At 43.5% G+C, this 21,553-nt stretch overlaps 1 protein-coding gene and 1 long non-coding RNA gene across 7 annotated transcripts in view; one reads left to right on the top strand and one right to left on the bottom strand.

Annotated features, from left to right (window-relative positions):
- IRF2 (interferon regulatory factor 2) overlaps positions 1-7,947 on the bottom strand; it is a 73,998-nt gene extending 66,051 nt beyond the window's left edge. Inside the window, exons 1-2 of one of the 4 annotated variants that reach the window (XM_073219176.1) lie at positions 7,773-7,947; positions 7,502-7,648 (exon numbers count right to left, since the gene is read on the bottom strand). The gene's annotated coding sequence lies outside the window, so the exon portion shown is untranslated. Of the gene's footprint in view, positions 1-7,376; positions 7,433-7,501; positions 7,649-7,772 lie in introns of those variants that run through there. The other 3 variants (XM_036996527.2, XM_036996518.2, XM_073219175.1) reach the window with 3 other exon arrangements.
- A 156-nt stretch (positions 7,948-8,103) lies between these two features.
- On the top strand, positions 8,104-17,350 carry LOC108403377 (uncharacterized). 3 transcript variants are annotated; one of them, XR_001854670.3, is made up of 4 exons: positions 8,104-8,246; positions 14,101-14,215; positions 15,767-15,960; positions 16,645-17,350. It is a non-coding gene; the product is annotated as an uncharacterized lncRNA (long non-coding RNA). The 3 variants fall into 3 exon arrangements; XR_012124034.1 differs by lacking the exon at positions 8,104-8,246 and adding an exon at positions 8,369-8,977; XR_012124033.1 differs by lacking the exon at positions 8,104-8,246 and adding an exon at positions 11,350-12,911.
- Positions 17,351-21,553: the final 4,203 nt, after the last annotated feature.

Below are 21,553 nucleotides of genomic sequence, written 5' to 3'. Positions count from 1 at the left end.
TCTCTCTCTCTCTCCCCCCTTTGGGAGAGAAGAGGGGTGGTTGCTCTGACTGATGTCTGCAGAGTGTAACCCACTCCCACATTCCACCCGTTTTCATAGCATCATCTGAGGGCCTAGGTATTGGGGAGCAAAGAGTCACCACCGTGGCTGGAAAACTGCTTACAGAGATCAATTAACTGTCAATTACTAGTAATAAGCTACCAATGATGAACTCTTTCCTCCTGTCCCAGTGTCTTCTGTTTCTGCAGCGTTCATACATAAAGGACTTATCTGAGAAGCAGGGTGACATCTCAGACCCTCCACAGTTCTTGACAAAAGAGCATGTGCCAGCCTCATCAAGGAGCCATGAACCTAAGTGTCTTCCAGTAGCAAGAGATCAGATCAGTCTGGACAATGGCATCTCTTGGCACTACATGGCAATCCCCTGACTGTAAAGCCTGGTTCCACATATCAAGGCGGAAAGAGCTCAACCATGGCCAAGTTCATACACAACGGCCTCATTAGCATTACCCTATTTACTTCCCTAGTCTAACATTTACGGGAGGTGAGGTCAGAGAGGACACTTGAGCATTGTCTTGAGAATATTTTTCTCGTTATAAGAGCAATTGCTCTGTTGTATTAAATTTCAGAGCTAACAAGGGTTTCAAGGGCGGGGGGGGGGCGGGGAGGGAGCCAAACACCCACAATCCTACCATCCAAATGTTTTCTTCCAGGTTTTTCTTTTTTCTGATGAAATATATACAAATGCACACACTTCTAAAGTAAAATTAGCTGAATAGCCTCTTTTTCTCCACTCAACATACATCACATTTTCCCATCACTAAATGCAAGAACATGACTTTTAAAGGTATCTGTACGCATTGTCTGGATGTGCCGTAATTCATCTAAATGTGTTCCTATTGTTGGGTATTTAGGTTGTTTCCAAGCTTTCACTATAACAAAAGCTAATTCAATAAACATCCTTGTACATAAATCTTTGTCCCATCTCTGGTTACTTCAAAGGAGTGGGTTCCTACAAGCGGAATTACTGGAACAGAGAGTTTAACATTTTTAAGACTTGAAGTATATAAGACCAAAGTGAATTCCAGGAAGTTTTTTTCAGTGTACAATCCCGACTACAAGATGGGCTCAAAATCAGTGACCTGCAGAACCCAGTGATGACGTTCCCAGTTTAATCTTAATTTGCACCATCAGTGTTTTCAGGGAGCACAGTATTGGCCTATTCTGTTGTCCTGATTCCTTATTTACTTCCATCAACCCGACAAAAATAAGACAGCAGCAAGGAAGACCAGCATAAGGAGGGGAGAAGCCCGCAGAGGGCTTTTACAGTACTTTTACAGGCAATTTTGGATTGAGTCTGAAGCCTCAAGTCGGCTATCAATTCCTCCATCACTTTTCCAGCTTCCATACTACCACCTCAACAGCGGCTGCAACCATTCCCCAGCACCAGCCACTCACAACCTTAAGTCGGCTGATGCCTGAAAACTTTCCTATCAGACGTTATCTTCCCCAGGATAAAAAGGCCCAAACGCAAAGTCAGAAGCAGAGGGTCCTCCAAGTATTTCAACTTGCCCTTGAGTTTCTGAGTTAATTACCAACTTGTGCCCCTCCCTGCCTCCAAATTGCCTCCAATGACATTTGTGGGGAGACTGAAAGTCTAGCTCCTTGATGATCTCTTCTCTCTCCTTCTCAAGATTCTGGAGGCACTATCCTCCTCTCCACCTTATTCTCACTTTCATTTAATCACCTCCTCCTCTCATTAACCCCTTCCTGCATTAACCCCTCTCTGCTCCTACTCCCCATCCCACGCACCCACCAACACCCCACCTAGGTGTCAGGACACTCTCTTCTCACCACTGTAGGAAGGGGCAGAGAAAATGCTCTTCAGAAATAACATGTTAGATATTACTTGAAATAAAGCAATTTGTATGCAATTCTTTCTCACTCAAAATGTCAACTGCGCAAATTGGGAAAGTCAGGAGGACTCTAAGCTTCTGGCGCCAGGAAGGCGTGTATTCTATCTCTAAAGTATTTCTTAGGATCCTACAAATGCCTGACACTCGTAAGCTCCGTAAGAACAAATTAAACTGGAATCTCATCTTTCCTTTGGTCACATTAGGTGTGCGCGTATCACATGCTGTTAACACAGATAGCAACGGATTGCTAAGTACACCTGAAAGAAATTACTTAGGAAAATTATATAACAAGCAGTTAACTCTCAAAAATGTTTGTGCAATGAAAACTAGACAGGGTTTTATCACACAAAATCCTAAATTAAGGTATCTTGTTGCACCAAATTGGTCATGCCCTTGAGATAAAAATGCTCAGACTCCATCGTCAGAAAGAAATGCACAAGTCTTCTGTTTCTCATAAAAACAGCGACTGCGAGGCATGCACGCAGGGCGTGAGACACAGGAGAGATTTTTTGCAAGACTCCAGTTCTTGTTACTGAAGCTGAGTACTAACCTGATAAAAGGGAATATAAGCCAAAATATAAACAAGAAACCTATACCTCTTTATGGCCTTCCTACACAAAGAGACATAGCCATTAAAAAATCCTTCTTGCCTCTTCAGAATGGAAAAGTCTTCGAGTGTCGCAACCGTAACACTAACACTAATAACCATCTTTGTATGACAAGCAAGGTCAACATGGGCAGAGCCGACAGTGACCAGATTCCCTGCTCTATGCACTGTTTAAAATGTGGGTAAAAGGTTCCATCTGCTTGCTTTCCTGAATAGTGACCTCTGAGCCAATGAAAAATGAAGATTTTGCCCTGAGAAGAGATCCTTGATTCAACGGTTCTCCACCTTTGCTCTGGCCACACATCTGAGGGACAGGGATCCAGGACACACTGAGTATCAGAGGCTTACTATGGGGGGTGGTAGAGGGGTGGGGAGGGGAGGTTCTTGGGGTGGGAGAGGCAAGGAGAGGAAGGGGCTAGAGACAGCTTCAAACCTAAGGTTCCCATGTGGTTGTTGAAAGACCCCGCCTCCCAGGTGATTGTGGTACACACCTAAGTCCCATACCTCAAAGAGGACCCCTCTTTTATAGATGTGAAAATGAAGGTCCAGAAAAGGGAAGTGACTGAAGAGTTAGTAAAAGGGCCGAGAATCAACTCCAGCCTCCAGACTCAAGTTAATGTACCTTCCACCACACAGAGCCTTGTACATAGCTGGCTGTCAACAAATGTTTACCAAATAAATGAAATAAGGGCATAGTGTTGGTGTTCACTTAACAAAATAATTGCCTGGGATACTGCAATGGTTCATATCCTGGGGTCCCTGGACCCCCAGCAGAACTCAAAGCTGCTAATGGGAAAGTGACAAACTCCAAGGTGCTGGGTTTCAGAACCTCAGGAAGTTTAACAGGACTGTGAGTTCACCTAAAAACAACTACCCAGGATCTAAAACATCACGTTTTTCCACTTCTGGCTGGAATGCCATCGACTAGATTTGATGATGTAGTTCTCCCACGTCAATCAGGAGCTCTGATGGGAAGTCCTTCCAACTTAACACAGTCTGTTTCAGAGGCAGTTTGTCAAAAGCTGGAGCTGGTGAGGGGGAAATCATTTTAAAGGGATCCTTGACGGTAAAATACTGGTGACTACAGGCCGGCTGTATGCATCCCAAGAGGCTCAGGCAGAGTCCAGGTGCCTGTGGGCTGGATTTTCTGCCTGTGCATTTCCCTTGGTATTTTATATAAAATACTGACCTCAGATTTAAATCTGGACCTGTAGATAATTTATCATTCTTTGATGAAAAATTGAGATTTAATCAAACCAACTCACTCCCATTCCCATCAGCCACCCACACCCCCAAAGCCCACCCCTCCACTCTGCCTTGGGCAGACATTACACATCAAATATTGATCATACTCAGACCAAAAGTATGGCAAACAGGTGCAGAAAGCCCTGACCTCCTACATCTGTGTGGGATGGGACATATGTCCCATGGGGATGAAAAGAAATGATTTTATTAGTAGTAATAATAGACATGTCACAGCAATTTATAGTATTTTGTAAGTTACTTTATATATTTCATGTTATATGTTATAAATATATACTATGTTATATTTATTTTCACATATGTAGTGTTAAGCACATAGTAAGCATTCAATAAACACAAGTTAACCCAAGCCCCATTAAAGATGTTACAGCAAATTACTAAAATCAACTAAGAGCACACCTATCATAACAGATAATGAATTAAAGAGTCTGAAGCAATGGTGAAGAAAATTCAGACTAAAGCACAGTGAGCTTAGGGAGATTTTTTTCCTGATATAAAGAAGGAAGAAAATATATTGGTCCAGTCACTGTAATTTCCATTATTTGGTCTCCATGGATACCATCTAACTTTTCTTCTGACAGGAAAACATTCCCTGACAATATCAAATTTCATTATTAAATACTTTGAGGCTTTACATAAAATCATTATACTGTGTTTAGTTTCTTACCATTATCTACACACTCTCAGAGGTAAAATCCCTTCTTGCTGAAAATTCTATAAAAGAAAGGCACCGTTCAATCTATAGTCATGATTCCCTGGCTTTTTATGTTAATAATAATCCAAAAGAATTTTGGAAGTTAATGCCCTCCCCATTGGTAAACTGCTGTAACTCACCCAACCTTCTTTCATACACAGTATCTCATTTGTTCCCAGGAGCAACTCTATGAAGTATACAGTTAAGTATTATTATCACCTTCTAGAACACTAACCTCAAAAGGTTATTATTGTATTTATTCTTTAATTGTGTGCTACCAGCTCACTAACTAGGATGAAATCTATCTCCCTAGAGGGTAAAGAGGTTGCCTTCCTGTTTCGAGTTAAATCCACAGAGCCTAGCATGGTGTCTGGAACACAGTGAATGTTCTAGGAATATTTACTGAATGAATAAAGTTCCTTGTCTGCCTTAAGCCCCTTCTGATATAAAGCATATAACAGAACCAGGTCCCAGATGCCCCATTTAGAGTTCAGTGGTCTGTTCTCTATCAAAAGGAATCGTGTGAAAAGGCTAAAAACAACAGAACTTATGTTTGATAACACTAAGAATAAAAATACAATGTCCTCGAAAACATGAGGAAATCAATGCACATCAAATGTTAAATGTCCGAAGTTTGAAATTTTCCACTTTTAAGTTTAAACATATTTAACTAGCTTTGGCGTATTGAATATTTACCTTATCAAGTAATTCGGAAAGCAGAGTAAAAGAACAGTGGAGCCACAGATCAGAGCTGTTGGGATTTCAGGGCAACCATCTGCCGTAACTTGCTTCCAATTTAACTACAAAGCCGTACTTTTGATTATGATAACATTTTTACAGGTAAGCAAGTCTGTAATATGTAGAATTATCTCTGACTTTTGAAGGTCAAAGTCAACTCACTGAGAATGAAATATGCAAATGTTTAATATTAAGAAGCAGTTACAGATCAGAACAGACAAGAACTCTAGGATCTAGAGACGAAAACCTAACTTTTTACACAACAGGCTGTTATAAATCATAATCATTCACCAATTTCAGTGAAATTCCAGACTTTGCCACATCAATCAATAGATGTTCCAAGGTTATCCCTTAGAAATGCCAGTTTAAGTCCTAAATATTTTACCTCCTTAAGTTCCCTTAGAAAAAACAAGTTTTTGCAGGATTTTTTAGGTTTCGGTTTTCACCCTTTCCCCATTCAAAAGAAAAAAAAGGAATGATGGTGCTGGGAGTGGGGGTGCGGGTGAGAAAACTAGAGAACCCTGAATCCGTGCTCATGATCAAGTTAAACAGAGGTCACCCTCCTGGCCCTGGTAAGGGAGCGCTAATCTGTCTCATATCCAGACCCTCTACCCTTCCTATCAGTCTGTCACAGGCCCCTGTCTGCACCTGCCCTTACGCATCAAAATGTGCAGGCCCAATATTATCTGCAATCGGGATGAAACTAATAAATGCCTGCAGGCTTGACATCAACCTTGGTGATCCTGAAAGTCCACAACAGGAAATGTAACGATCCTCCACCCTCCCTAGCCATTCATCAAAGGCAGACCTACTCACGGCAACAGGGAAGCCAGTGGCAGAAAGCAAAAGACAACACTTTTCCTCATTTTAAGAAAGGCTGCATTTTCTTGCTCCGTAATCAGGGACAAGGAGCACTTCCCACTGCCCACACTGGAGGAAGGAGGCAGAAGAGGGAGGCAGCGGGTAAAGGAACCTAAGTTCCAGACACTGTACCACGGTGTTAAAGCGAACGAAAGCCACCCCGCTGATGTGTGGCGACCTCGGGAGCACTGCCAGTCCCAGGGGCACGTTTACAGCTGAGGACCAAGGGTCCTGCCACAGGGACTGGTCCGGGCGCCCCACCTGGTGCCCGGGGTAGTCTGGGCGCCCGGCTCGGGTTGCCCGCCTCCTTCCCTGCTCCCCCTCTACGGGAACAGGGGCGAGGGCGGCAAACGCACCGAGACCGGGGCCAAAGGGACGGGACATCCCGGGACGGGAGGTAACATCCCGAAGCCGCTCGAACTTGCAGAGCCCCTGCCGAGCCCCTCCCGGTCGCCCCAGGCCGAGACACCGCGAGCGGCGGCACGGGGAGAGCGAGCCGGGCCGGCGGGGGGGGAAAGGAAGTGGCGGCCGCGGCCGCGCACCCGCCACGCTCTGCCGGCGGGGGAACACGCCGCTCGGCGCCCAGAGCGGGGTCGGAGGGCGCGGGGCGGGCACTCACGTCCCCCCGCCGCCGCCCGCGCCCGGAGGCTCCCCGCCCCCACCTCGCCCGCTCCGTAGCCGAGGCCCAGCGCGCGCGGCCGGCCTGGGGGCGCCGGCGGGACCCGGAGGCGCACGGCGCTAGGCCGCGGCCGGGGCGGATGACCCCTCGGCGCGGCGCCCCCCTAGGACGCGCCGCCCGGGCCCCCCGCGCGCCGGGACAAGGACAGTGACAAAGCCCCGGGGCCGGGCCCAGCGCTGGCCGGCGGGAAGGAAGACCCGGCGTCCCTCCCGGGCGGCGGCGGCGGCCCAGCGCCCAGGAAGCCGGGCGTGCCGGCCAAGCCCGGCGCCCAGCCCGCTCCCTGCCCGCCCGCCGGCACCCGGCGCCCGCCACCTCTCCCCCAGCCCCGCGGGCCGGCGAGCCCCAGGACCGCCGCGGGGCGCCCCATCAAGTTTCCTCCTGCCGCCCGGCCGGGGCGCGGGCGCGGGGCGCAGGCAGCCGGCGGCGGCGGTTCCTGCTTATTCACACCGGAGGCTGCCTGGGGAGAGGCGCCACCGCCGGGCACCGAGAAGGACCCGCTCCCGTCCTTCGGCTCCGGTGGCGACGACGTCTGTAAACACACACACGCACACGCGTGCACACAATTCTGTTTTAAAAGGAGGCCCGACTCCAGCGGACCTGAACCCTCGCGCACAACACCTGGGGCGCAGAATCACACAGAGCAGGTCTGCGTCCATGGAGCCACCTCTCCGCATCTGCAAATCCAAAAGTGAAATTAAACCTCCACCAACCTCCTCCTCCTCCTCCTCCTCCTCCCTCTCTACCTCCTCCTCCTCCTCCTTGCAGCCTCAGCAGCCCGAGGAGCAGCAGCTAGAGCAGAGCCTGCTTCCCCCAAAACCCGATGATCCATAATAGCGCCGACTGTTCCTCCAAAAATCAGTATTAATATTTATGAATCCAGCATTTTCCGTCTGCAAAACATCGTGTCAAAGCATCAGAACGCGCGCACACACACATATCCCCTCCAGTCCTCATAAACATGCCCTCGAGAAAAACACACACGCACAGTCACAACTATTATTTGAAAAATGTTACCTCTCAGTGTGTTTTTTCACGCTACCAATACAATTCCGCAAGGTTTAAGTGTTGCTAGGGTGTGTGAAATGGAAATGAAAGCCCGTCAGTTGAATAATTGCAGGAGCAAAACTAAAAGTTACTCCCCGGCTTGCCTGAGAACAGTCCAGATCGAAAGCAAAACAAGGAGAGGAAACTGCGAAGAGCCGAGGCTGGAAATCCCCCCCCCCAACCCCCGCGCTCCTCCCGCCGCCCGCTCCCCCCTCCTCGCCAGCCCGCCCCTCGTCCCTCCGCCCTTCCTCCCCCGTGTTTGTTTCAAGCTTGTGCAACCGGGAGGTGGAGGCGGGGGGAGGGCGCCAGCCGCCCGGCCGGGAGGTGCGCAAGTTCGCCGCGGCTGCTCATTGGCGGCCAGCGCCGCTTTCATCATTTCTCGGAAAAGTCCATTTCATTTTCACTTCCCCACGTCGCGGCGGCGGGAGCAACAAGCGGCTGCTCGTGAGTGGGCTGCGGGCACTCCGGGCGCTTACACTCGCCGCGCTCACCCCGGGGGGCGATGAGGAGGGGCGGGGGGGCGGGGGGCGCAAGCTGCCGTTCAGGCAGAAGCTGGTGGCGCCGGGAGAGGAACGCAGGTCTTTGACTCCCCACTCCCGCAGTTACCTGAAGGTTGGGAAGGAGGGAGGAGGAAGCAAAGGGGTTCTTGCCATCCACTTGGTGGGGCAGGTGTAAGTGGTGTTAAAAACCGCCATTTTCTGAGTGAATTAAAAAAAAAATCACTTTGTAGCACTGCCCGCCTCAAAGGAATAAAAAGGAGCAATTAAGTGACAAGATAGCGTGACTTAGATATTAATGGAAGAACTAGGCCAAGTGACTTGCGCCCTTAACCTTATTCGTATGAAGCATGTCATCATTTGAGGGGCCGCTGGCAACTGACAGCAGCTTTTTTGGGGGCTAGGGTGATAAGGCAGGTCTTCCTCTAGTAAGTCTACCCCAGCACATGCCAAGACTGAGATATCGCCAGTGTAGCAGAAGTTACCTTAACTGAAGAAAGAGATGGGCAAGGGAGTGAGTTACTTTTACTTAAAAGATGTCTCAGTCTGGCTGGTCCAGGGAGAGGCTTTTAACTTACAGCCAGGTTCAAATGTGGCCTCTTTGACTAGCTGTTTAACCTAAGGCCTCAGTGTTCAATGCTGTGAAATGGGGATAAATGAGAGAATACAAGACTAAAGGTACTGCACCTGCCACCTTCCTGGGTTGTTAGCTCTAACGAATACAATTCGCTCAGGACCTACCACTTTTTGGTCTCTTATTTGCAAGTATAGATGCTCATCTAATTGCACCTGTTTCTTCCCCTACCTGCAGTTTAATCATCCTTCTCCCAAACTTCTCCACTCACCAGAAAAAGTCCTTTCTGGGAGGCCATAGCTATTTATTTACATGTAAACCCCTTTGTGAAACCATGACCCCCACACTCCTCTGTGCCCCAGAACTATTGACTTGTCTAGACTGAAGAATGCTTTACCCACTCATGGACAGAACTTAAAAACCCTGGAAGCATTTGTGATGTTCCCCATCGTACATCCAATCGGTAGTATCCTTTTGGCTTGTTGATGTGCCTCCCAAATATGTGGACCTGGCTCTCCATCCCCACCACGTTGCCTTCATTCAGTTACTGCCTGGCCTTGGGGCCATGTCCCTATCCCAGACTCCTCCAGGCTGGCAGCCACACTACTGTCCGGGCTAAGAAGCACAGTAGCTTCAAGCAAAGCACAATTCCAGTCTTCACTCTGCCCTCAGCAATCTCTCTGCAGCCTTGAGGATAAAGTCCATGTTATTGGATGAGACATACAATGTGTGTGACAATCTGGCACCATACTTTTCCAGCCTCATCTCCTGCAGCTGTGCCCCACAAGCCCCCCACCCCTCCCTTGTCTAACCAGCTGCTTTTGTAAAACAACGGAGCCATCCTCTTGGTTGTTTTTTTATCCTTAGCATGGTGCCTGGCACATAGGCACTCAAGTACCTGTGATTAATAATTACTTGCCCATAAAATATTTAGACTTTATCAGAGTATTTTATTAAATACAAATGTGATCATCCATATTGATATCGATGGAAAATACAGAAGAGCTGAAAGAAGAAAATAAGCTACCTGGTATTCTACCAGTCAGTAATAGACTGGTTGGTATTTTTTATGTATTTCCTTCTAGCAAATTTTCTCAAGGGCCATTTCTATTCCTCATCTACTCAGTCTCTCTGTTCCATTTAATAATTCCCATCATGCTTCCCATTTTCCATGATGCCTATGTGACATCCCTTTGTCCTGTGCTATTTCTTGGCTAGCTCCTCTTCTGCTGCCAGCTCCCTAAATTATGGTTTTTCCAGACATTCTGTCCTAACACTGCTATTTTCTCATTCTATATACCTTCTCTTTGAGTCCTCTCACCCAGGCCCAAAGCTCAGATACCACTATTTCATGATAATTCCAAGATCTATAACTTCTGAGGTCAGGTCCTCGATGTTCCTCAGGTGCAACAAATTATTCGTGTCTAAAACTAAACTCACAACATCTTTCCTATGACTTCGTATCTGTCACTTCATTGACCAGCCAGGAATCTGGGAGGCATCACCAACTCCCACCTTTCCTGAATCCCTGGAGCTCCCTGAGGCCTGGGTATTGTTTCCAGTTCTCCAGGCCCCTAGACACACAAAACGGAATGATTTCCCTCTGTTCTTAATGCCATCAATGACAAGTCACTGCAGATCAAAAGTGTAAATACGACTCCAAAATCCATGTGGTCTTGATAGACACAGTCAAGAAATATTTCTTAACCCTTTGATGAAATGCATATAGTCATAAATCTCTGTGGAAAGTGGATTAATATAGCCAAGTATAACCTTTTTGAAAGTCTCTGGGAAAAGCAGCCTTTGCCATACCAAGGTAATCTGAGCAGACATCTTCGTCTATTACAGTTATTGCTTGAGCAGTCCTGTGTAATGAAACTAGTGATCTCCCAAGTGAGGTATGTTCGTGTTCTGTTCATGGAATGGAACATCATAAAAGATATACCTGGATGTGTCGGGACTGATTTCTTGTCAAGGGAGTCGAGGAATAACTGTGGTTACTTGGACATGTAAGTGACTGATTGCTACATGAACCGATTTCAGCTAATAAGGAAACTTAAAGACAGACACATTTAAGGATAATAACCCTTTGAAAATGGGTCTTTATTTTTCTAATAAATGAGAAATACTTCCATAAAGTCATTCAAGAAACAAATATTAAGTGCCCAAGAACTTTTTTTGGCACTGGGAATACAGCAGTGAGCAAAACAAATGAAAAAAATCTATTGCCTTCTAAGAAGTTTTCTTACAGCTTGGAAATTGGCATGTTAATTTTCGTTACATCATCAATGGCACCTCCACCTACAATCAGAGCCTTTAGAACTGTACATGTAAGTTAAGGATGTAGAATAGGATAGCCTACTAGCTAAAGTGTTACATATGGACAGCTATGATCAAATCAGTGCCCCGGCAGGCTGCATGTGATGCTCCAGTTTTCTCTGCAGTGTCACTGCCACCACTTCTGTCCTGGCCATGGAAGCTCTCCTCCATGGCGCTATAATTCAGGGGTTATAAAATCATGGAAAATGAGTGTTCCACACTTGCCAGAGCATCTGACCAACACAGAGCCATGGGTTATAGTTCTGCATTGCAAAGAATATTACTATGAAATCCATGTAAAATAAACATACAGTCAAGTTAGATTTTAGTTGAGATAATAGAACTGTGAAGACATTGAAAAAAGGTTTTCAATCAAAGTTCAAGAATCTGGGGCATCAAGTCAGGGTTCTTAACTATTACCTCAATTTCTTCCATTTTACTCGAAACCCTGAAATGATGTTCATTTTGTTGCAATTCTCTGAAAATCATGAATTTGAATTGGGTACTATACTGTCCAATCCTTAGTCATAAATGTTAATTTTGTCCTGTTCTGATGAAGTAAGGGAAAAAAATACTCTTTAAAATTGCCAGGGTGTTTGTGTGTGGGGGTGGGGGAGAGTTTTTCTTGTCTACAAGGAAAGGTTTCACCTTGGAAAACTTCATAAATTGTTTTTTACTACAATTTCTCTGTTCCATCGCAAATGGCTTTGAAATATTCATTATTTCTCTAAGGTGATAAACTCCAAAGTAGTACTTTTAAAGTCAGAAAGAGAAGGTGTCTGTAGCTTTGTCTTGAGGTTCTTTTGAAAAAATTACTAAAATAGTTTCAAGTATTAAAAATATTTTAAACAAGAGACAAATTTTAAATGTGTAACGTAACTTGAGCAAACCACATGATTCCCTGGCTCTGAATAGTTGAAGGATTTTCTATCCCAGCTTCCACTCTTTCTCTGTAAGCTCCTCACTCACCACATATGAAGCCTGACGTGTGTTCACGTCCTCCCCAAACTTCCTAGTGTTTTGATTGATACACCTTTAATCTATTTGAAAATGTTTGGAAATTTGCCAATCAGAAAGAAGTGTCTTAAAACCAAAGATTGGGAGTAATTTTAAATTCTCTCACTTCCTCGAAAAACTTCATCTCGGCTAAATCCAAAAGGTGCCTGACAATTCCTATGATGCACAGCTCTTGACGCTTCCGCCTCAACCTCTGCTGCAACTCAGAGCATTTCCTACCGTGCTTGCAGAGCTCTGCAAAGCTCTGGACCCTCGCTGCACTGCTGTGGATGCAGTTAGACAAGCCCCTGCTGACATCCTAATGGGGGTGATGTCAACAGGCATCCAAGTATACCAATAAAAGAGTTACAGGTCATGTAATGATTCATAGGAAATGAGAGCTTACACAGAAAAATGCAGGGGAGGTGGCGGGGCAGAGCTAGATGGTCGTGGCTCTTCTGAGAAAATGACATTTAAAGCAAGACTTGAAGAATGAGAAGATACTCTGTTACTGACTGCACTCCTTTCCTAGGCCTGCCATACCAAAGCCAGACAATTACGGAGGCTGTGAGTCCCAGATCAAGGCTGGGTCCCGGTCCACAGGGCTGGTTCCTGTTCCGTGCTTCCCTAGCTTCTGGTGGTCTGCCAGCAATCTTGGGCATCCTTTGGCTTGTGGACATACCACTCCAATCTCTGCCTTCATCTTCACAGGATTCTCCCTGAGTATGCATCTGTGTCCAGATTTCCTCTTTCAAAAGGACACAACCTAGTCATATTGGATTGGGGGCCACCATACTCCAACATGATCTTAACAAGTTACATCTACAAAGACCTACTGCCACATGAGGTCACATTCTGAGGTTCTGGGGGTTAGACTTCAACATACGAATTTGCAGGGAGGGACACTATTCAACCCATGACAGGTACCAATTGTGCAATGAAGGCCCTGAGCAGAGGAAAGAGTGAGGACCAAGGCCCTAAATGGCATATTTTGGGCACTGAAGGAAATGAGTAGGACATGGGCAGATGCCCAGTCAAAGAGTTTGGATTTTATTCTAAGCTCAATGGGAAGATTTTAAAGGATTCTGTGATTTTAAACGGTCACGCTATAAATCACCCAGTTGTTCCCTCATCATCAATGAAATGCAAGGATTTCTCAATTTGTTGATTTCTTAGAGGAATTAGCAACTTTCATTGTGGTTTCACTTCATTACATGATGAGTTAGCTGAGGAAATACATCACATTTATGATATTCTGAAAGTTTAGTCTTTTTATATTGTTTTTGAATTCCTAAAATATTTATTTCCCTATAACTTTCTCTGATTCTCATCTCCACAAATGAATTTTTTACTTCATTCTTTCTAACCCCCAAAGAAACCTTCCTTAAAAAATAAATAAGTGAATAAAAATAAAGAAGATACATTCAGCTGTGGATTCCAGGCACACAAACTATTTCCCTCAAGACTGTTTTGAGTGAACAGTGATAATTTTCAGAGATTATGTCACCACAAGATCAGTATTCATTCCAAAATGTAATGGTCACTTCTTTAATTCTAAATATTTTCAGGCTTTTTTCCAAGAGAATCACCTTGGGTAATAGTTTTCACAAAGCTGAATTTCTGTTGCCAGGACAATCAGCATAAGTAAAACTTCATGGTTTGCCTTGAATGTTTTGTAATTTGACAGCAAATATTAGTCTAAACAGCCCGTCTCATATTTTCTCAGCCTCAAAGTGTGAATCCCAAATTTCGGCACTGCCCCGCTCAACCACCAGGAAGTCTCCTTTTTTCTGTTTTACATACTGAGGTTCTGAGGAGGATTTCATCTGGGGAAAAGGTTCTGTTGCTTTAAAAAATTTTTTTTAAACATGAGAGCAACAAAAACTGGCTGTTGGTTTTACTTCATTTTCAGATAACTAGAGATAAGGAAGAAAACACAGCTAACCATGAGTGAAAAGCCGTCAGACTGAAGGAGGGAAAGAAATACGGACACCAAGCAACAGAGGGCTGTGTGAGCGTGGACATAGGTGCGTGAGTAAGTTCACACCGGGTAGCCAGGCAGAACCACCTCCCAGGAGGTACCAGTCTTACGGGTTTCTCATCACTTGAGTCGCTCAAGGTGTCCCCATTTTTCTTTGTTTTTATTTCCCATCTTGATGAGGACCTTTCACCTTGTCAGTGATGCAGAAGCGTGACCCCTTGTTTCTAAGGTATATGACTGAGGTCATGCTTTTATGACACCGTGGGACAAGCCATTTTCCCTCCCTGAGAGACTGGAAACGTGGAGGAAACCTCCCGAACCCTGTCATCTTTCACAATACTTATAAATATTTTACCACATGTACTTTTGTTGGCATTTTTGCTGCTGATGAACTTAAGTATGATACTGGGGAATATTTATGCTACATTCAGGGTATAAGGAAAATAAAGGTTTTATATGTACAGTATGGCCGACCCAAGGATGTTTGCGTAAATAAGACCAAAGGGAACAACATCAAAATCTTATAGCTGTTGTCTTTAAGGGACAGGACTATGGATGGTTGTTTTCCCATTGCAAAATTAACACTTTTAAGAATAGAGTTCATGATGATTCATGTGAAATTTTAAATAATATTTTTGGGTGATTTAAGGAAATTATTTCTGGATATGCTGGAGACTTTTATATAAAATATATGTAAGTTTTAGCTAGTTTCTTCCACAGTACTTCAAATAAGAAAGCACTGATAAGATTACATTTTCTATCTTACGTGATATTCTTTTAAGAATTTTAAAATCTATATCTCTAATTATATGGGAAATATTTTTTTCTTACAAATGCTTGTTTCTCCTAGACTTTTATTTTTAATATCCATTTTTAAAATTACTTATGTTTTTATCTTAGCAGTTCAAATATGGACTCTCTAAAGGCGCACAGAAGAACAAGCTTATAAATTAATGTGTGTCCAGGTCAACAGCTATTAACAAATGATACATCCCATGATCATTAATATTTTTTGCTTTGATTAACATCATGTCTTAAATATGCTATTTGAAAAAAGATTGAGAATTAAGCGGGATCTATAATTTAGGAAACTCTTCTTATTAACAAATTTTAATTTCACTTACATGCAAATTTATTTACTGTATTCTTAGCAATCAAATTCAGATTCTTAGATCACAGACATGAATGAGGACTCTAAGAAAAAAATAGTAAACTTTTATGTTATATTTGTTCTTTTTGCCTTTCTTCTTTCTGGCACTTTCATATTTAGTCATCATATTTCTTATTCTGCTTGCTTGATTTCCACCTACAGCCATATCAGCAGAAGGAGAGAGAAAACACCTCATCTGAGTTCAGTAAGGAACGGCTCTCTCTCCTCTCAACACACACATACACACAGTGGAGGAGGGGTCTCTGCATGCAGATGCTCATTTGGGATTCAGGACATTTTTTTCCCACAGAAATAAAAAGCTATAATAGCATAAGTGTATAGTTTACTTTCATATGGGTTAAAAATAAGAATTTGCAGGCTGGCCTGAGAATATACCACTTAACAATACTGTACACATGAGAAAATCTCATTCTGATATCTGAACAGCTGTTTTCAAAAGAAACTTAGAACACAGTGGTTTACGTGGGTCTGGGCCTGCCTGCCCTACAAAGAGCTACCACGCGCAGCAGTCTGGAGGAGACAAGGAAGAAAGAGGCCTGCTTCCTGATGTCAAGAAATCTGCGGTCTGCATTGGCAGACAGGACCCACAGTGAACAGATGATTACCTCAAGACAGAAATGGTATGTGGCCCCATGTTGCCTCAGGTAATGTTTTAATCCATTCACAGTATCCGTTTCTTGACTTTATAGTAATTGCTTCTCTTTTTTTTACTTTAACTGGTATTTTCTAATAGAATAATATATTATTATAGTAGGATATTAGAGCAATACAGACTTAATTGCAGTAACAAAATCAGAAAGATTTTGAATGTCAGTAACTAAGTAATTGAATAAACTGGTTGAGCCATTCTGGAAATTGTTATGCACCAATAAAAAAGAACAAATGAAGAATTTGTCTGTTGATCTGGAGAGGGGGCCAGGATGTATTATAAAGAATGAAAATAGCAAGAAGCAAAAAAAATTTCATATCTTGAACTCCTTTTTGCAAAGATAACAATGACCCCTACCCCCCAAAAAAAATTGAATTAAAAAAGATACAGGTATATATACAAAGCTGTTAATATTTTGGTCACCTGAGGACTGGTGGGTCACTAATTTTTTTCTTTACTTATCTCTTTATGGAGGAAAAATAATTTTAAAATGAAAACTTGAAAACATAGGGCAGATTAAAGAGAAAAATTTAAATCACTTTGATTTCTGGTTTCTATTTTGTTAGGTATTGTGTGTGTGAATGGGTGTGACCTTCCCTGGGTAATCATTTATAAATAGATTTTTCTTGATTGTGCACTGTTTATGTCACCTCAGGTACTTTAATCCAGAGCCACCCGACAAACCCACGATGGAGACGTGGGTAAGCAGACAGGCATTTTGATTCCCTGTGGGATCTGCCTGCTCTCCGAGGGGCCCTTCTGGGTCTACCGTCCCAGTGTAGACTGCAGATGCCTGGAGAGCAGGAACCAAGCAGTCCAGAGCCCTTTCTGTATAACTCTGCTGCCTAAATGGTAAGGAGGACTTGCCTGGAGTATGAAGCTGGGGGGAAGGGGGAGTGATGCCTGCCCTCCTTAAGGTTCTCTGCTGTCTGTGGATGAATCCTCCTACACCGTCTTAAAGAACCAGCAGGGCTTCCTTCCAGGCCGACTGGATGTGCTCACAGGAATGAAATGAGCAACTGGCGGAGTCTAGCCCACTGAGTCCACTTGAAGAAGAGCTGTGTACATTTCTCTTCGGCCCTCCTCACAAGTCCATGCCACCTGTTCAGTGGCCTGGGAAAATGTGGGTACAGTTTTCTCTGGACCTCTTCTGAAGAATTATTTACCAGGAGATAGATGTCGGTCCATTTTATCAACCTGACACTTTCGTTAGTCAAGCACAAAAGTAAACAATTCCAGGTAGTAAACAATAAAGCCTAGCGAGGACTCCAAAGAGGAGGCTCAGAAGGCTTCCCACAGGAAGTGGGACTGGAGCTTTACCTTCAAGAATAGGTTAAAAATAAATAGAATAATTAAAAATAGATTGTGTGTGTGTGTGTGTGTGTGTGTGTGTAGTTAATAGCCAGCTTTAAAAAGCCTTGACAGAAGCTTTCAGACTTAAAGATGCCTTCTCATCCTACAAAGAACACCCATCTAACAAACCCATCCAGCCCTATAGTCCAAGTTCAGTTCTGTGTTTAGGCCAAAGGGATTTTGTTCAATTATATATTAAATACATTGGTTGAGTTAGGAAACTAATTTTTTCCATGAAAAACTGGAGACAGGGTGAAGGGAGAAACACCTAGGTCTAACATGTGGAAGAAATCTGTGCATTTAATAGGATCTCTATGGCATATCTTCATTCTCTAAAACTATAGATTGAAAATTATTTCCTTGTGGTACTTGAACTGTTTTCTTAGGAGTGAGAGAGAAGAGTTACAGACACCAGACCAGGGCCTGCAGATGTGGAGGCCCACATTGGTGTACACAGGCTGATGCAATGGCAGTGGTGGACTCTTCATGGTCACATTCAGGTTGTACAGAAGAGTAGCCTCAAGTTATTTGTCAATTCATCATTCCACTCACAAGTCACTTTAATTACAAGGCATGTCTATTCCATGATACCAAACAGCTGGTGAAAACTAAAGCAGAAAATATCTAAGATCCAGATGTTTAGCTTGTGGTCATGTAGGCAAAACACCTGTGCACTAAACTAGCATCTTATCCAGATGTTTGACATTATGTGCCTATAATCCTTTCAATATACAGTTTATTTCTCCCTGTCATTATAATGCCTACATTAAATAAAAATTCAGTTTATCTCTTAAATTTAGCCTCTAATTTAACAAAAATAAAGGAATTCCAAGAATCCAATGTAGGGTGAATCAAGTTTTTCTGCTGTAAAAACGTGAGAGACTTGGGATTCAGAAAGGCAGAGTACAGACATACCCACCCAATGACCTTCTCTAAAAGTCACCAAGAAACGTCAAGGAGAAGAGGTAACAGACATGTATGGCCGTCATCAGGAAACTAAGATGTCTGAACCCACAGCACAGGGAGACAGATTTTAGAAAGAGGAATAGAAAAGAGCAGGGAAAAAAGACTGAGCAAACAGAAGGCAGGTCAACCCTTAGTGCCAGCAAAGAGGCTTTGAGGGATCATCGTGAGAAGTGAGCTAAATTTCCACATAGGACCCAGGAAGGCACAGGAATCAGAAAAACTGGGCAGGCGGCAGCAGGATTAGATTACAAGTCTGTGTGAGAGGCCCGTATCTCCCTCCAGTTTTCCACCGCATCTAGTCCCCAAGCAGTTTCTTGACTTCTCGTCTCCCTCCGGTTTCTGAGGAAGGCAAAGGTGGAGTTCCTTCCAGAGGAAGAGAATTGAGGAAGTCTGTATGTCCAACAGTGAGATCTCCATCCCCTCCCGCTGCTGAGACCCAGAGCACGAACATTCAGAGCAAAATCCCCAGAGAAAATGCCTGCGAACAAGCGGTATCAGCTGGCCCCCCGTTTGCCCCAGTCAAGGTCACCAACGGATGAGCCCAGTGCACGTACACAGACCTTCGGGTCAGATCTGCTTTTTGGTGTCTTACTCTCAAGACCCTCTAACACAACCATGGTGAAGATAAACAACATAAAGAATTCACAGGAAACAAAGGTGCTGCAGTAAAGAAAAACCTTGAAACAAAACAAAAAAGAAATGCTTTAATATCATTAGAGATGTGAGAGCAGATATACGTATGAAATAAAAACAAAATAATATGAAAAGGAACCATTAGAGAATAAGAAAAAGCTACTAGAAACTAAAAATATGACAGATTTTTGATTCCATAAAATAATTAGAAGATATTAGTAAATCACACATAAAGCATAATAGAATAATAGAAAAATAGACAATAGGAAAAAAATAAGAAAAATGGATGCTCAATCCAAAAGACCCAATATCAAGTAGAAATTCCAGAAAATGAAAACAGATAAAAAGTGGACAGAAATTAGTAAAGGCAGAAGAAAACTCCTCAGGGAATTTTGAGGAATATGATTTTTCAAAATTTAAAAGGCACCCCAGTGTCTAATACAATGTGTGAATGAAGATACGATGTGAAGATTATATCAAGACTGTTCGCAACTAGGAAATAAAGGGCCAGTTGGGCCATAACAAGGACTGGACCAAACCTCCTGCAGGAAACAACTAGAAAACTGGACGAAACATATGTAAGAGCTTTTGGGGGGCATTGAGCAATAGGCAGTATAGGAAGGCCATCCTTGAGAAAAGGAAACAAGCCTGTGAGCCCCACCCTTTCTGCTGGAAGCAGTTTCCATACTGCAGTCACAGTGATGGGCACCCAAAGGGAAGCGGGAAGGGAGCAAGGAAACACAGATGAGAGACCAGAGGGGCTGGGCAGCTGGAAGCTGTGTGGCAGAGCTCTCAAAAAGAGGCAGTTACAGAGAGAAGAGCCCCAGAAATCTGTATGTTCCCCTTCGTGGTCACTGAGTACCAGACCAGGCATGGGGAAACCACTACTCCAAACTGCTGGACAAAGAATGGCAGGGGCATGGGAAACTAATTTCCATTAAATAAAAAATAAATAAGATTTCCACCAAAGTCTACTTGTTTAAAGACCAAAACTCAAATAGAAACAATGGGCAAGTGCCTAAACAGAGAATTCACAGGAAAAAAAAAAGGGTAATAGATACTGAAAAATACATTCAACCGCAGCTGTAACTACATAAATGATCATTAAAATAAGAATTTTTAAATAAATGATTTTGGCAAAGACCAAACAGGTTGATAAGAAATGATTTTTGCAAGTTCAAGGGAAACCAATGTTACTGTATACCTGTCATAGGAGAGAGAATTGATGCAACCTCTTTGGAGTGCCACTTGGCAGTCATATCCTAATGTAAAATGACCATGCCCTTTGAGCCACTGCACCTGAGTATTTATTGTATTACTATATTAGTAGATATAAACTAAGGTACCTGGTACTCATTGCAACACTGTTAATAGTATTAAAATGTCCAAATCATCTAAAACTTAAAAAGTCAAAATCAAAAGTCCTGTATTGGACATAAAACCTAGAACTCAGTTAAAAAGATAAGGTTTGCACACTGGAAAAATTAGGCAATAATTCTAGGGCAATGTATCAGCTTGCATGTTATCTGCAGGCAACTTATGCTGCCAATTCCTGAAAGTAGCCTTTTGACAAAGACAAAGTCTGCTGTTGTTGAGGGTTGAAAAGTGGCCCCTAAAAAGGTATGTCTATGTCCTAACACCCAGGACCTGTGAATCGGACTTCACTGGAAATTGGGTCTTTGCAGACATAATTAAGGATCTCGAAATGGATCCTTCTGAATTATCCTGGCAGGCCCTAAGTCCAAGGAAAAGTCCTAATAAGAGACAGAAGAGAAGACATGCCACAGAGGAGAAGGCTGTGTGCTTGCAGTGAGGTTGCCACAAGCCACGGAGTGCTAGGACCCGCCAGAAACGGGAGGCGGCCAGGAAGACCGACAACTCCGGGTGCACGTATGCTCTTGCTGTTTACATACCATTAGTAATTGTTGATTAACACCCCTACCTTTCAAAGTATACAAACCCAAACAGGTATAAAATCGTTCACACTACAACTGTCTACATTATTTCATTTAACACCCAGATCCTGGGTTTGGGAGATTTTTCTCATACCTCATCTCAACCTCATGGTCCTGTGTAGGGCTCCAGACAGTCTCCCCTTTTCCAAGTTGGTAATTTGTCAATATCAGGCAAAGTCCTCACTTTGCTGTTTCTTCTGTCTTTATTCCCATTCAATGCCAGGAGAGATGGAGAAATTGGGAGGAAATGGAATGGCACAGGAAGACTAGCTATTTGTTAATTCTGGGAAAAGGATCAAGGAGGTTTGTTTCTGCTCTACAGACCTAAGAATAAGTTTTCAAAACCTTGTTTATTTTGGCAAAACTGGACAGCTACATGCAAGAGAATGAAACTGGATTATTGTCTAACCCCACACACAAAAGTAGACTCAAAATGGATCAAAGACCTGAATGTAAGTCATGAAACCATAAAACTCTTAGAAGAAAACATAGGCAAAAATCTCTTGAATATAAACATGAGCAACTTTTTCCTGAACACATCTCCTCAGGCAAGGGAAACAAAATAAAAAATAGACAAATGGGACTACATCGTGCTAAAAAGCTTGTACAGCAAAGGACACCATCAGCAGAACAAAAAGACATCCTACAGTATGGGAG

This window comes from Manis javanica, chromosome 12, assembly GCF_040802235.1.
Source record: "Manis javanica isolate MJ-LG chromosome 12, MJ_LKY, whole genome shotgun sequence".
Taxonomy (NCBI): domain Eukaryota; kingdom Metazoa; phylum Chordata; class Mammalia; order Pholidota; family Manidae; genus Manis; species Manis javanica.
This window is presented reverse-complemented; position numbering and strand designations above follow the sequence as displayed.